An 11,948-nucleotide genomic window follows, 5' to 3' on the forward strand; every position below is an offset into this window, starting at 1 on the left:
AGGCTCGAATCCGTCGAAGATCAAGTCTTCGCGGATGTCGGTCGTGTAGTTTAAGCTTCCAAACCTGACCTGGTGGCCAGGGGCGTAGCTTTCAATCTGCTCCAGATGGCCAAGCGAATTGGCCCGCGGTGCAAAGCCGCCGAACACAAAGATCTGTCCGTGGAGGAAAGTCTCACCCTGGACTGCATCGCTATCGATGATAGTAGGAGCCATCAAGCCTAACAGCGACGACACATAGGAAACTCTCAATGAAAGCACCAATGTCGGTGTCAAAACCGGCGGATCTCGGGTAGGGGGTCCCGAACTATGCATCTAGGCGGATGGTAACAGGAGGCAGGGGACACGAAGTTTTTACCCAGGTTCGGGCCCTCTTGATGGAGGTAAAACCCTACGTCTTGCTTGATTAATATTGATAATATGGGTAGTACAAGAGTAGATATACCACAAGATCAGAGAGGCTAAACCCTAGAAGCTAGCCTATGGTATGATTGTATGTTGTTGTTGTGTCCTACGGACTAAAACCCTCCGGTTTATATAGACACCGGAGAGGGTTAGGGTTACACAAGGTCGGTTACAGAGGAGGAGATACACATATCCGTATTGCCTAGCTTGCTTTCCACGCCAAGTAGAGTCCCGTCCGGACACGAGACGAAGTCTTCAATCTTGTATCTTCATAGTCCAACAGTCCGGCCAAAGGATATAGTCTGGCTGTCCGGAGACCCCCTAATCCAGGACTCCCTCAAATCACGTGTTTGGTACATTTTTTATAGTTACTGCCTAGTTTTTATAATTACATCCCATTTATTATTTCTTAAAGCCCATTTTCTTGTTAAGCCTAATGCATCCCTCCTAGGAAATATTTGCAGCCCAGCGGGGCGGAGAACAACAACTTGACCTTGCCTGGGTATTCCTAAAAAAAAGTATAGCTGGGCTAGCCATTTTCAGCTTGAAAAAAATTAATACCTGGGATGGATATCTGGCCTGGGCTAGACGGGCCACAGCCCGCCCAGTTAATACCTGCAGCGATGTTTTTGTTGTTGTTCAGAGGAGAAAAATTAATATCTGGGCTAAACATCAAAAAACTCTGCAGTGCTCACACCTCAAAAACACAAATACTGCTCAAGCTTCTTGGTCCCAGCTGTCGGCCACTTCTTGTGCAATTCTCTCGTTTATTGACTAGTACTACATAGGTTGACAATGTGTGGGACCGTGATGTCAGGAAACCAGGGGGAATCAGAATAAATAACTCCAGCGAGCGCTTCCCCCTCTGCCTCGTTGTCTCCCGTGGAAACCCCTTTCCTCCCTTTTTTTTGCTTGGGCAAGGACCAATGCATGCAACACGTCCGTGCGGTTATTAGGCAAGAAATAAAAGTGCTTTTCATGCTATGAATTACGATGGCCTGCATGGGTAGCTAATAAGGCATCCTCTTAACTGCTGTGATTAAATGTTGTGTTTAGAAGAGAGAAATATTCTTCTTTTCCACCAATCTGCTTGCACCTAGGTCGTGATGCACCTTCTAATACGACTTATTCACCTAGACGAAGGGAGTATAGTTTTATACACAGACACACACACACACACACACACACACACACACACACACACACACACACACACACACATATATATATATATGTAATAAGGAGGCACTTGCGTACGTGAGGCTATGGACCTGGTGGGTCCCCATTGTCATCGTCTCCAAGTAAAGTCATCTCCTCGCCCGTGCGCGCTTTCCGCCCGAAACAGTCAGTGCCGCCCGCCCCGCTTCCCGGTGCAGGCGATTGCTCCGCCTTCAAATGACACAAGTGCCATCCGTCCGTCCATCTGCCACCCACATTAATGATACGCAGTTGACGAGGCGGCTACTCCGGCGCCACACGTTCGTCCCTCTGCCCGCCCACCATTGCTATATAAACTGCTGCGCCGGCCATAGCCGCAGTCATCCGCATCCATTCCCTTTCTCCTGTCCACACCACTACTGCCCACCATGGCTTCCTCGTGCTCCAACGCTCTTCGGGACGGGCGGACGATGGACCACAAGGAGATGGCAGCCATTTCTGCCGACCGGCTGGCCGGCAGGCAGCCGGAGGACGACGACGTCCCAATGGAGAACATGGTAGTCGACGATCCGGCGCCAACCCCCTCCTCCGTGCCATCCTCGTCGGTGCATTGCACCATGACCATCGGCGAGGCCCGTGCCCAATATATGGACAGTATGAGGCAGATGCGTCAGTAGAAGTTCCGGGAGGCATAGGCCGACGCCGCCTACAACCACCATCTCCTCCTGGAGCATCTGCAGGCCGAGGAGCAGATCGCCGTGGAGCAGGAGGAGCTGCTCGACTCGTACCGCTCCACCCGCAAGGGCCGCCTCGAGCGCTGGCGGGAGCGCATGCGGGTGATGGAAGCTGCGGCCGCCTACAAAGAGTCTAGCAAAGAGGGCGATGAAGTGGGTGAGGCGCTGTTTGGCGAAACCGAGGACGAGGTAGAGGACAATGCCGGATCTGACGAGTCCCCGCTCCACTGGCGTCGACGAGGCCCTGATCCGCTGAGCCCCCGCGGTGACAACAATGAGGCAGAGGACACTGTCGGCTCCACCGAGGCCCCGCCCCGCCAACAACGAGGCAGAGCACACCGCCGGCTCAGCCGAGGCCCCACCTTGTCGGCAACGCGGGGGAGGATTTCCACCACTCCACTGAGGCGCTGCCAGCCGGCAACGAGACAGAGGACATCGCCGGCTCCGCCGAGGCCCCGCCCCGCTGCCAACGAGGCCGCGCCACACAGAAAACGAGGAAGAGTAGAACACGGTAGGTCGCCGCCACTCGGGTCCAAGTAAGGCCACCGCTGCTACCCTCCTGTTGAAGCCAAGCTAGGCGGGTTGACCATTGATGGCCGGTTAGCTTCTTGGCAGCGACGTGGAGTCGGGGAGTTCTGCTGGAGAATAACGCTGCTTCTACTTAACTGCTGGTGCAATTGGCTGACTAACACGTGGGCCCAACAGGCCACATGTCAGTTATGCAACTGCACCTGCAGTTAAGTCACTGAAGCTTCTGTTCGGCTCAGCGGGACACAGGTGGGTAGCTTCGGTTAATTAATTATACCTCCAGCACACCCCTTTTTAGTTAAAGAATGTATGAAATGTAATGAAATCTGGCATGTTTATATGAAATTCGACCATGTATGAATGAATTTATTTCGATTAGTTTGAATTCCTGTATCACTGGCATTGGATGAACATGCAAAACAATATGTACTAGCATTATTCCCAGTTTGATTACCTCGTTTGCAGCAGTTTCACATGTACTCCCTCCGGTCCTTTCTAGTCTGCATACAAGTTTTGTCTGCAGTCAAAGTATCTCTACTTTGACCAATCTTATACAAAAAATTATGCACTTTCACAATGTGCAAAGTAAAAAGGAACAGAAGGAGTACAAAGAGTTTGAGGAGGTTTTTAGTGTTTCTGTACAATGCAATCAAACACACAGGCCTGGCAATTCATAGAGAACATTCAAAACAATCGATGATTATGCATCTCAGCGACTCACATGTTAGAGGCAATACTTACTTCACAACTAAAGAATAAAGAAAAAATTGATCGACGCTGCTGACAGCTAGGGCGTCCCATTCGAAAATATCAAACACATGTCTTGCTAAAATCAATGAGAAAAATTTGACAAGATTGTCCCATTCCAAAATATCAAATGCCTACGATTGTGGAATGGGCAGGGTTTGCCATCAGTTCGGACATTGACATGGCACCTCGTGCTAAATAAACCAGCTGTTCTTTTTGTGCAGTTCCACCAAAATAAACCAAATTCGCGCGTAGCTTGTATGATTTCGCCCTTATATGTTGCAATGCCTTGAACTTATCGGCACCTCCTTTCTTGTGGTGGAAATGAATGATTCGATGTATTCAGGAACATTTCGTGCAGTTCCCATTGAAATCAAGCTGAGCACCCCTGTTTGCACAAATACAAAAAAGTGATTAGTATAGAGCAAAGTATACTATGAATTGATAGTTTCAACAGGCACATACATGGTCCATGTAGAGCACACTTTTAGGAAAATGGAACTCACGAGAAAGAATCCTAGAACAACATTGTACTCGCGCATCACAGCAAAAAATGGAGATTTTGTCAGTCCTTCCGAGCTGAAGTTAGTTTGGTCTTGTGGGGAGTAATGTAACCATCCTTCAACTGCTCCTTCTGATGATAAGATAGACAGGGCTTCTTCATCCTGGCATAATCGGAACTAGTCACTTCGCGTACTCCATATTCTTCTTCAGAGGAAGATGATCCTGTTGTGCAAAGACAAGAGGACTACTAAATGTTAGCATCACTATTTGCTCAAAAAAAGGAAAGGAAATATTTAAAACATCACAGATGAAGCACTTCTCAAGGACAATACCACTTTTTCATGACAGCACCGGGAGTTGATTTTTGTTTTTCTTCCCCTTGTTCTTCCCCTTCATCACTTGGTTCAATAACAAACAAGCTTCGCCTTCAATGTAAGATTTGGCATGTCAATTAGGGAGCACAAGTATAGTACTAAACTTAATTTTCTGATGAAAGTGGCAAAATACAGGCCAGCAGTTGTGAAATATCCTTATCTTACCTCAATGGGATATTATGGTGCACATACAGATTGGAAGTCTTGTCTCCATTTGTGTAGTTCACTAAAATCAAGCAACATTATTGTACAAGTAGCACAACATATGAATGCACACTGCAGAATCATGTGAAAGAAGGCTAGTACTGACCTCTCATGATGCGGAATTCAAACAACTCACAAGAAGAAGATCTGAACCAAATTTGCCTTAACGGATAGGAAGTAAGATCTCCTCTTGTGCAGTTCCACTAAGATCAAGCAATCAAGAAACATTGTCAGTGTGACATTTTGGTTGAACTGCACAAAACGCTCTTAAAACAAAAGTGTTTTGTGCAGTGCAACAAAAGTTCACAATGGCAACGAGGTGAAGCAGATAACCCTGTTTACACAGAGGTGCAAAGGATACAATTAGTGGTCAATAACGGTGGATGACACAGAAGCCAACAAAAAGAAGCATCTACCTTATCTAAATGGGAAAGAAAGCAAGACAGTATTATTTCAGATGGTGGCATTGATTAATATTAACATAGAGATTATATTAACAATAAAATTCGTTAAACATGTAATTTGCTTTTAACTGTGGCATTGCATCAATTTTCCAGCGGCATTATTAGAGGGTGTTTGTTTACAGGGACATTTTGGTGTAGGGACTAAAAAAACTCCGTGTCAGTCCCATCTAAACCAAAGAGGAGGGACTTTTAGGGACTAAAAGTGGGCATTTGGGAATAAAGAAAGAAGACCCCGAGGGAGTCTTTTTGGGACTTTTTCCAACAGTTGCCCCTGCCATGCATCGCACCTTGTCTCTATTAGTTCATTACTAGGGGTAACATGGTCTTTTAGCATCTCATTTAATAACCTCTAGTCCATGTTTAGTCCCTGGAACCCAGCAGGTAGGGACTAGGGAGTTTTTAACCAAACAGGGCCTTAGATGAACAACAGCTAATGAGTTGCACGGGACAGTGGACGCACCAACACCATGTGCATCTACCGATGTATTGTGGTCATGCACAGCCTGTTGCAACAAAGAACAAGCAACCAAGGAGCATATTTGTGTTGGTCCCAGTTTTGTTATCTTTAGACGCCTTTCCCTATGTGAGCGCAACAAATCTAGTCTTGCTCAAACTCTACAGCCTTGTCCCTTCCTTTCCTTTTTGAACTAGTACTTTCACCCCTTCCTTTCCTCTATGAACCACGTCCTAGATTTATGCGATACAACTTTCCCCACTACTTTCCCCCATTCCTTTCCTCTTTGAACCACGTCCTAGATTAATGCTATACAACTTTCCCCCTTCATTTCCTCTTTGAACCACGTCCTAGATTCATGCTATATACAACTTTTCCCGCTACTTTCCCCCACTCCTTTCCTCTTTGAACCACGTCCTAGATTCATAGTATACATGCAGCTAGAGCAATGCATGTGGAGTAAGTAAATTATACCTTAAGGTTCTTGGGGCGTGGTTCGGTGGGCGACGGGACGGCGGCGAAGAAGAAGGGGTCAGAGGCCCTCCCGCGCTGCCGCTGGGTGGAAAGTGAACAGTTGTGCCAGTAGTCCCTCGCCGACGGCGACAGCGTTAAGCCTCCTTCCCTTCCCGGCGGACGGATCCTGCCGGCTCTTTGAGCAGCAGTGAGGGGAGTTAGAGGCCAACGAAGTCTTGTTTAGATCTGGAGAGGGCGAGAGAGTGTGAAGAGAGCAACTACAAGCGATGAGGCTCCAGCGGGAGAGGGCGAGAGAGTAGAGCGAACAGGCTAACCAGCTACACAACCCTCCCGTTATGTGACAAGCATGTCGTGTTTTTTTGTGTGTGTGGGAGTCATTGGGATTTCAATCATAATTGTGTCATGTGGATTTGGTGGTAAGACTATCCACAGTGGTGCATAAATAATGCAGCCTTAGTCACCTTACCTCTCTCCATGTAGTACGTTGGGTACCACCAGTCAGAGGGTGAAACAAACAAATTAATAAGAAAAATTTAAAGCACCAGCGGTGTATCTTACCTCACACATCTCGCTACTGCTCGGGAACACTGTCCAATTGATCCCTCTGTTCGCTCACGTACTATTTTAAGTGAATCCTTATTATAACATTCACACAAATTTTGGCCACTTGTATTCGACTTAAGTCAGTGTGCCACCGTATCTCGTATACTTACTACTCCCTCCGTCTAGGTGTAATAAGTCACGTTAGAAGGTGCAATGGGACCAAGGTGCGTGCGTGTGCATGTGTGTGTGTGTGTGTGTTTAACACCATGTGTGTGTTAGAGAGAGTGACAGATCGACCTACTCCTATAGAGAGATGTTGTGTAGTGTACGATTTTAGCCGCGAGAGTCGGTGCATCCTCTCGTTTCCGGGCGTGTCCGGTAGGGACATGCGGACAGCTGCCACGCCCGCTCCTGACCAGCTTGGCCCACCCAAAGCCCCTCCATCACCCGCGCGCGCTTCCCGCCCAACACGGTCAGCACCGCTCCAAAGAATCGGTGCCGCATTCATGCCCGGGCAGAGTGGACGCGACCTCTCACAGGCGCAAGAGTGATGGTTGCTTCGTCCGTCCAACTTACTGCTGGGTCTATGTGATTTGACGGCTCATTGGTCTTTATTACTGAGGTGGTAGGACTGCTGGATGTCCCACGCTTTCGGCGAAAGGAGGTATACTACTACTACTAGATTACAATTTTAACCATTCTTACAGCGGAGGCGTGCAAAAGCAGTGAAAACACGTAGGCTCAGTGATTACATGGCCCACCTCACACTACTATCACCGCGCGACACCTAACTCTTTACATAGTACTCCCTCCGTTCCTAAATATTACTAGATGAGTCCCCGCGCGTTGGCGCGGAACAGCGGTATATCTCTCTGCGCAAAATTATCGATTTCATAGAACACAGAAAAACTCTATAACCGCATGACAAGTGTGGTAGCCAAACTAAATAAACTCCCATAATCATTTAGATCATCCCACGTAAGGAAAAAAGATCAACCAACTCCTGAACTCCTACTGTATAATGGGATTATATTTTTCTTTTTGACATGTTAATGGGACTTAAAAGCTCACTTACTTGCATGTTACCGGTGCATGCTTGCATGCAGACATGTTGATGTGATTTAAAACCCACTCACATGCATTTGGCACGGTATTTCTGCATGCTTGCATGTGGCTTAGTGCGGAGCCTCTCAACGTCAAGATCAGACGGCTATTATGGACCGATTTACTTCATCTAACGGCTACATCAATTTTGATGATGTGGCTCAAGGAGAGGATAGAGAATTCCTAGTAGATACAAGTCTTTGTAGAGATTCCACTACATACGGAACAAAATAAATGTATCTACACTTAAAATGCATCTATATACATCCGCATGTGGTTCATGGTGAAATCTCTACAAAGATTTATATTTAGGAATGGAGGAAGTACTAGTATAGTACGTACTGTAATTTATCAGCGAGATAAATTTGTACAATGCTATGAAGCTTCCAGCTTCTGTTACATGTATCTTGCGTCCAAGGTTGCCCGTTGCAACATTTCATCAAATACAAAGGAGACTAACATGCATGCTATTGCATCTCAATGATTGACAGATCATAGCAAATATATACTCCCTCCGTTCCAAAATAAGTTTCTCAACTTTGTGCAAACTTTAGTACAAAGTTGTACTACTACTAAAGTTGACACTTATTTTGGAACAGAGGCAGCTAAAGAAAAAAAATGATCCATGCAGTCCCTAGCCCTTGAACCATGAACCCTGACCAGGCTTCAATTTGCTGGCAACGTTCGAGCTTCCTAATAAATGAAGTTTGCAACCTTTTGACCATCGGATCATTTTTTGCAGTTTCACCAAAATCGAGTGAGCATCCCTGTGGCAAAGAAATTGAACAAGCGTGATCAGAATAAGATTACTGGGACTAGTTGATGGGACATAATCTCATCACAAATACAGTACGTAGAAGCCAGTAGAGGTATGTGCGGGGCAAAGAAGTAGAGAAATATCCACAGGGAGTGATGTGGGCAGTTGGAGCAGTGGTGCAAGCCGGCTGTAAAGGGAGTTGTACCTAAGGGACGTAGCTCAACCTTGAGGAGGGCGGCGGGAGGCGGCAACTGCCCACGTCGCGGCAGTGAGCAAGGGATGAAGGCAACCTCACCGGCTTTGTGAGAGAGAACGGCAGGGGCCCTGATCGGGACGTGCTGACAGTGGGTTTTCACCGTCAGCGACGGCCACCGCATCTACACTAAGCATCCACCCCTTCCCCAAGCGGACGTGATCCGCCGGGATGTTAGAGATGTGGCCACAGTCGTTTTGTGCGAGAGAGTGTGAAGAGAGCAACCCCAGCAAGCAACCGTGTAGGCTAGCCCGTCCTGACTATGTACTCCTTTTCTCTCCATATGAACCTATCATATTGCGTACGTGCCACTGAAGAAAAAAAACTTTATTTATAAATGACGCGGCACCTACTACTCGTTCTCCTATAACCTGCGCTTGGCATCTCAAAATATTGACCTTGCGATTGGTTCTCCGCCTCTTCGAGAAGTCGAGCAATAATGGTAGTGCAGTATATATCGTTCTGTCTATATGAGACCGAATGAATTGCTGCACGTCCACCACGTGGGCGAGGGTCGAGGGGCGAGGGAGAGTGCTACATACGGAGCAAAATGAGTGAATCTACACTCTAAAATACGTCTATATACATCAGTGTTTGGAGTATGTACCAGTAGTTCATATTGAAATCTACTAAAGGACATATATATTCAAAACAATATGATATAATCTCTATAACCAAGGTAGTAGGGACGAGGAGTAAACAGAGGGAGTAGTAAATTTTTCTCCTCGTCCTGTGAGCCACCGCGCGCATGGGCGAGGGAGCGGGCGTAAGGCGTAGTAAGCAAGCTTCACCTCATCCTGCGAGCCACCGCGCTCGTCGGCGGGGGAGACGACGTACTAAGCAAGCTTCTTCTCGTTCTACGAGTTGACGGGACACATCAAAAGTACTCCAGTGTATAGAGCCTTGCCTCTAAGGTAGGCCCCACATGGTTTGCCACTTTTTTTAACATAACACGTCAAGTCGCAATTTGCTTGTTCACCCATGGTAGACGATCCTCCCTCCAGCAAGTGGACAACCAGTACACGTGCCAAATTACCACGTGGGCTGCCTTTTTCATACAGAAATGAGCTCCACCGTGTACCCGCGTGGGTGTGGTTGGGAAAGAGACGGGAGTACGTGCGCCATGCATGCACCTCTTCTCTTCATGCACGTTCCCCACCTACGTGGGTGTGTGTGAGAGATACAAACCGCGTTCGTGAGTGTTTTTTGTTTTGGGGTGGGGTGGGGGGTTGATTTCGTGAATTATTTGTGGGAATATGTGTCGATGACATCTCAAACAAAATTTGGCATGCAATGTGTGTGAAATGGAGGCCTATCCATATGATACATAGAGGGTCGGGCAATCCGCGAGAAGAGAGGGAGGGGTCATAGCTATCGACAGAGTTGAAGAGAGGATCAAGTGGGTGGGTGCGAGATCGATGAAGAGAGCCATCGAAATTGTGTGTGTGTACAAGTCAAAGATATAGGGCGACTGGCCTACCGGAACGTTAGAGGGCACACATCAAGTTTGTGTGTGGCAGGGAGACATGACTAGAGCGCTCGATGTATCGGTGTGTGTGTGGGGGGGGGAGGGGTGGTGGGAGGGGTAGGCAGAGGCCTAACTATAGAGGTAGAATGACTCGTATATGTGTTGAGAAGGAGAGACCCAACTATGTCTTGAGGGAGATCATTCGACATCCATACATAACTGAAGGACGGGAAATATGATGGGAGAAAGATAGAGGAGAGAGAGAGGGAGGGAGAGGGAGGGAGAGGGGTAGAGTGCTGGATGGGTGATGGAGTTGCTTCTCGAAGATGGTGGGAGAGGCCTACTAGAAAAACTGAGGGTGGAACTGCAATGCTATCAATAAGAGTGGGGATGTGTTTCTGTGTGTGCCTGTGCGTGATAGATCTGTCGGGACGCATCCATGGATGATGAAGGGGAACCATGTGTTTGGTAAGCAAACCTAACTAGATCGGTAGATCAATTGTTGTTTGTTGGAGGAAGGGAGAGACACAACTAATGAGGTAGATCGATTGACGTGTGGGCAAAAACGAGTTATAAGGACCTAGCTAGCTATATGTATAGCGAGAGATCGGTCGGTGTACGTCCATTTGTTAGAGGCTAATAAAGCCCAGCGAGACGGATAGACAGAGGGAATGGAGCTAGGAGGTGGCGCGAGAGGCCCAACTACTAGCTAGATAGGGGGAGGAGTGTGCGGTTGTGAGAGAGCGATGAAAAGAGGGGCGAGAGTTTACACGTGTGTCTGACCATATGAGAGACACGAGGCAAGGACACATAAAGGAGGATATTGAAGGTGTGTTTGTATGTTGTAGGTAGGCATCGCTGGAGAGGTTTATCGATCGGTGTGTGTCGGAAAGGAGTTGTGGAGACTCTGGGAGAACGACCTAAAGAAAAAAAATGGATGTGCCCGATGGATAGAATGCCGAGGGAGGGGGAGGGCGAGGAGGGCGTGTGCATGCACGAGAGAAAGTTAGTGGTAGCTACAAAGGTTAGAGGATTGTGTGGGTGTAAGAGATTAACAAAGATCATAATTTGATATGAAAGTGGATTCATATATTTGAATAGGAGATCATAGTGTTTTAAACATTGCATGCATGAATATAGTGGTGATACACGCGCTGTGCACATGTTATACCATAATGTGATAATGCATGGTGTTTGCAACTCACAGCTAAATGTCGAACAATCTAAACCATACTATACATTAAACAATCTCACATTTTATTTGAATTTGTGATAATGTGTGGCGTTTGCAGCTTACAACTAAATATCGAACAATCTAAACAATACTATATATCGAACATTCTCACATTTTATTTGAATTTGTGGTAATGTGTGGTGTTTGCAACTCACATCTAAATACTTGTAGGCGTAGGGGGCGGGGCACCATACATAATGTGATAAACACATTATACATATGAGACATGGTTTAGATTATGAAGATCTAGCTAGATCTAGAAATGTAATGTGATTTGAAATCAAAATAAAGTGGATTCAAAAAATCTAGTTCGAGTTCATATAGTACACATAGTTCATATGAAACTCGAGACCAATCATGTGGTGTGCTGTGAAGATAATACACAAATGATGGTTTAACTTGAGAATAATGATGATTGTAGATCTTATTAAAACAGATAAACGAATTCAAATGCTTTGACTTCACAACAATCATTACTGTAAATCTTATTCAAATAGAGAAATGAATTCAAATTTAGTTCATATTGAAGCGGTAGTATATACGTTT

This window comes from Triticum aestivum, chromosome 7A, assembly GCF_018294505.1.
Source record: "Triticum aestivum cultivar Chinese Spring chromosome 7A, IWGSC CS RefSeq v2.1, whole genome shotgun sequence".
Lineage (NCBI taxonomy): Eukaryota > Viridiplantae > Streptophyta > Magnoliopsida > Poales > Poaceae > Triticum > Triticum aestivum.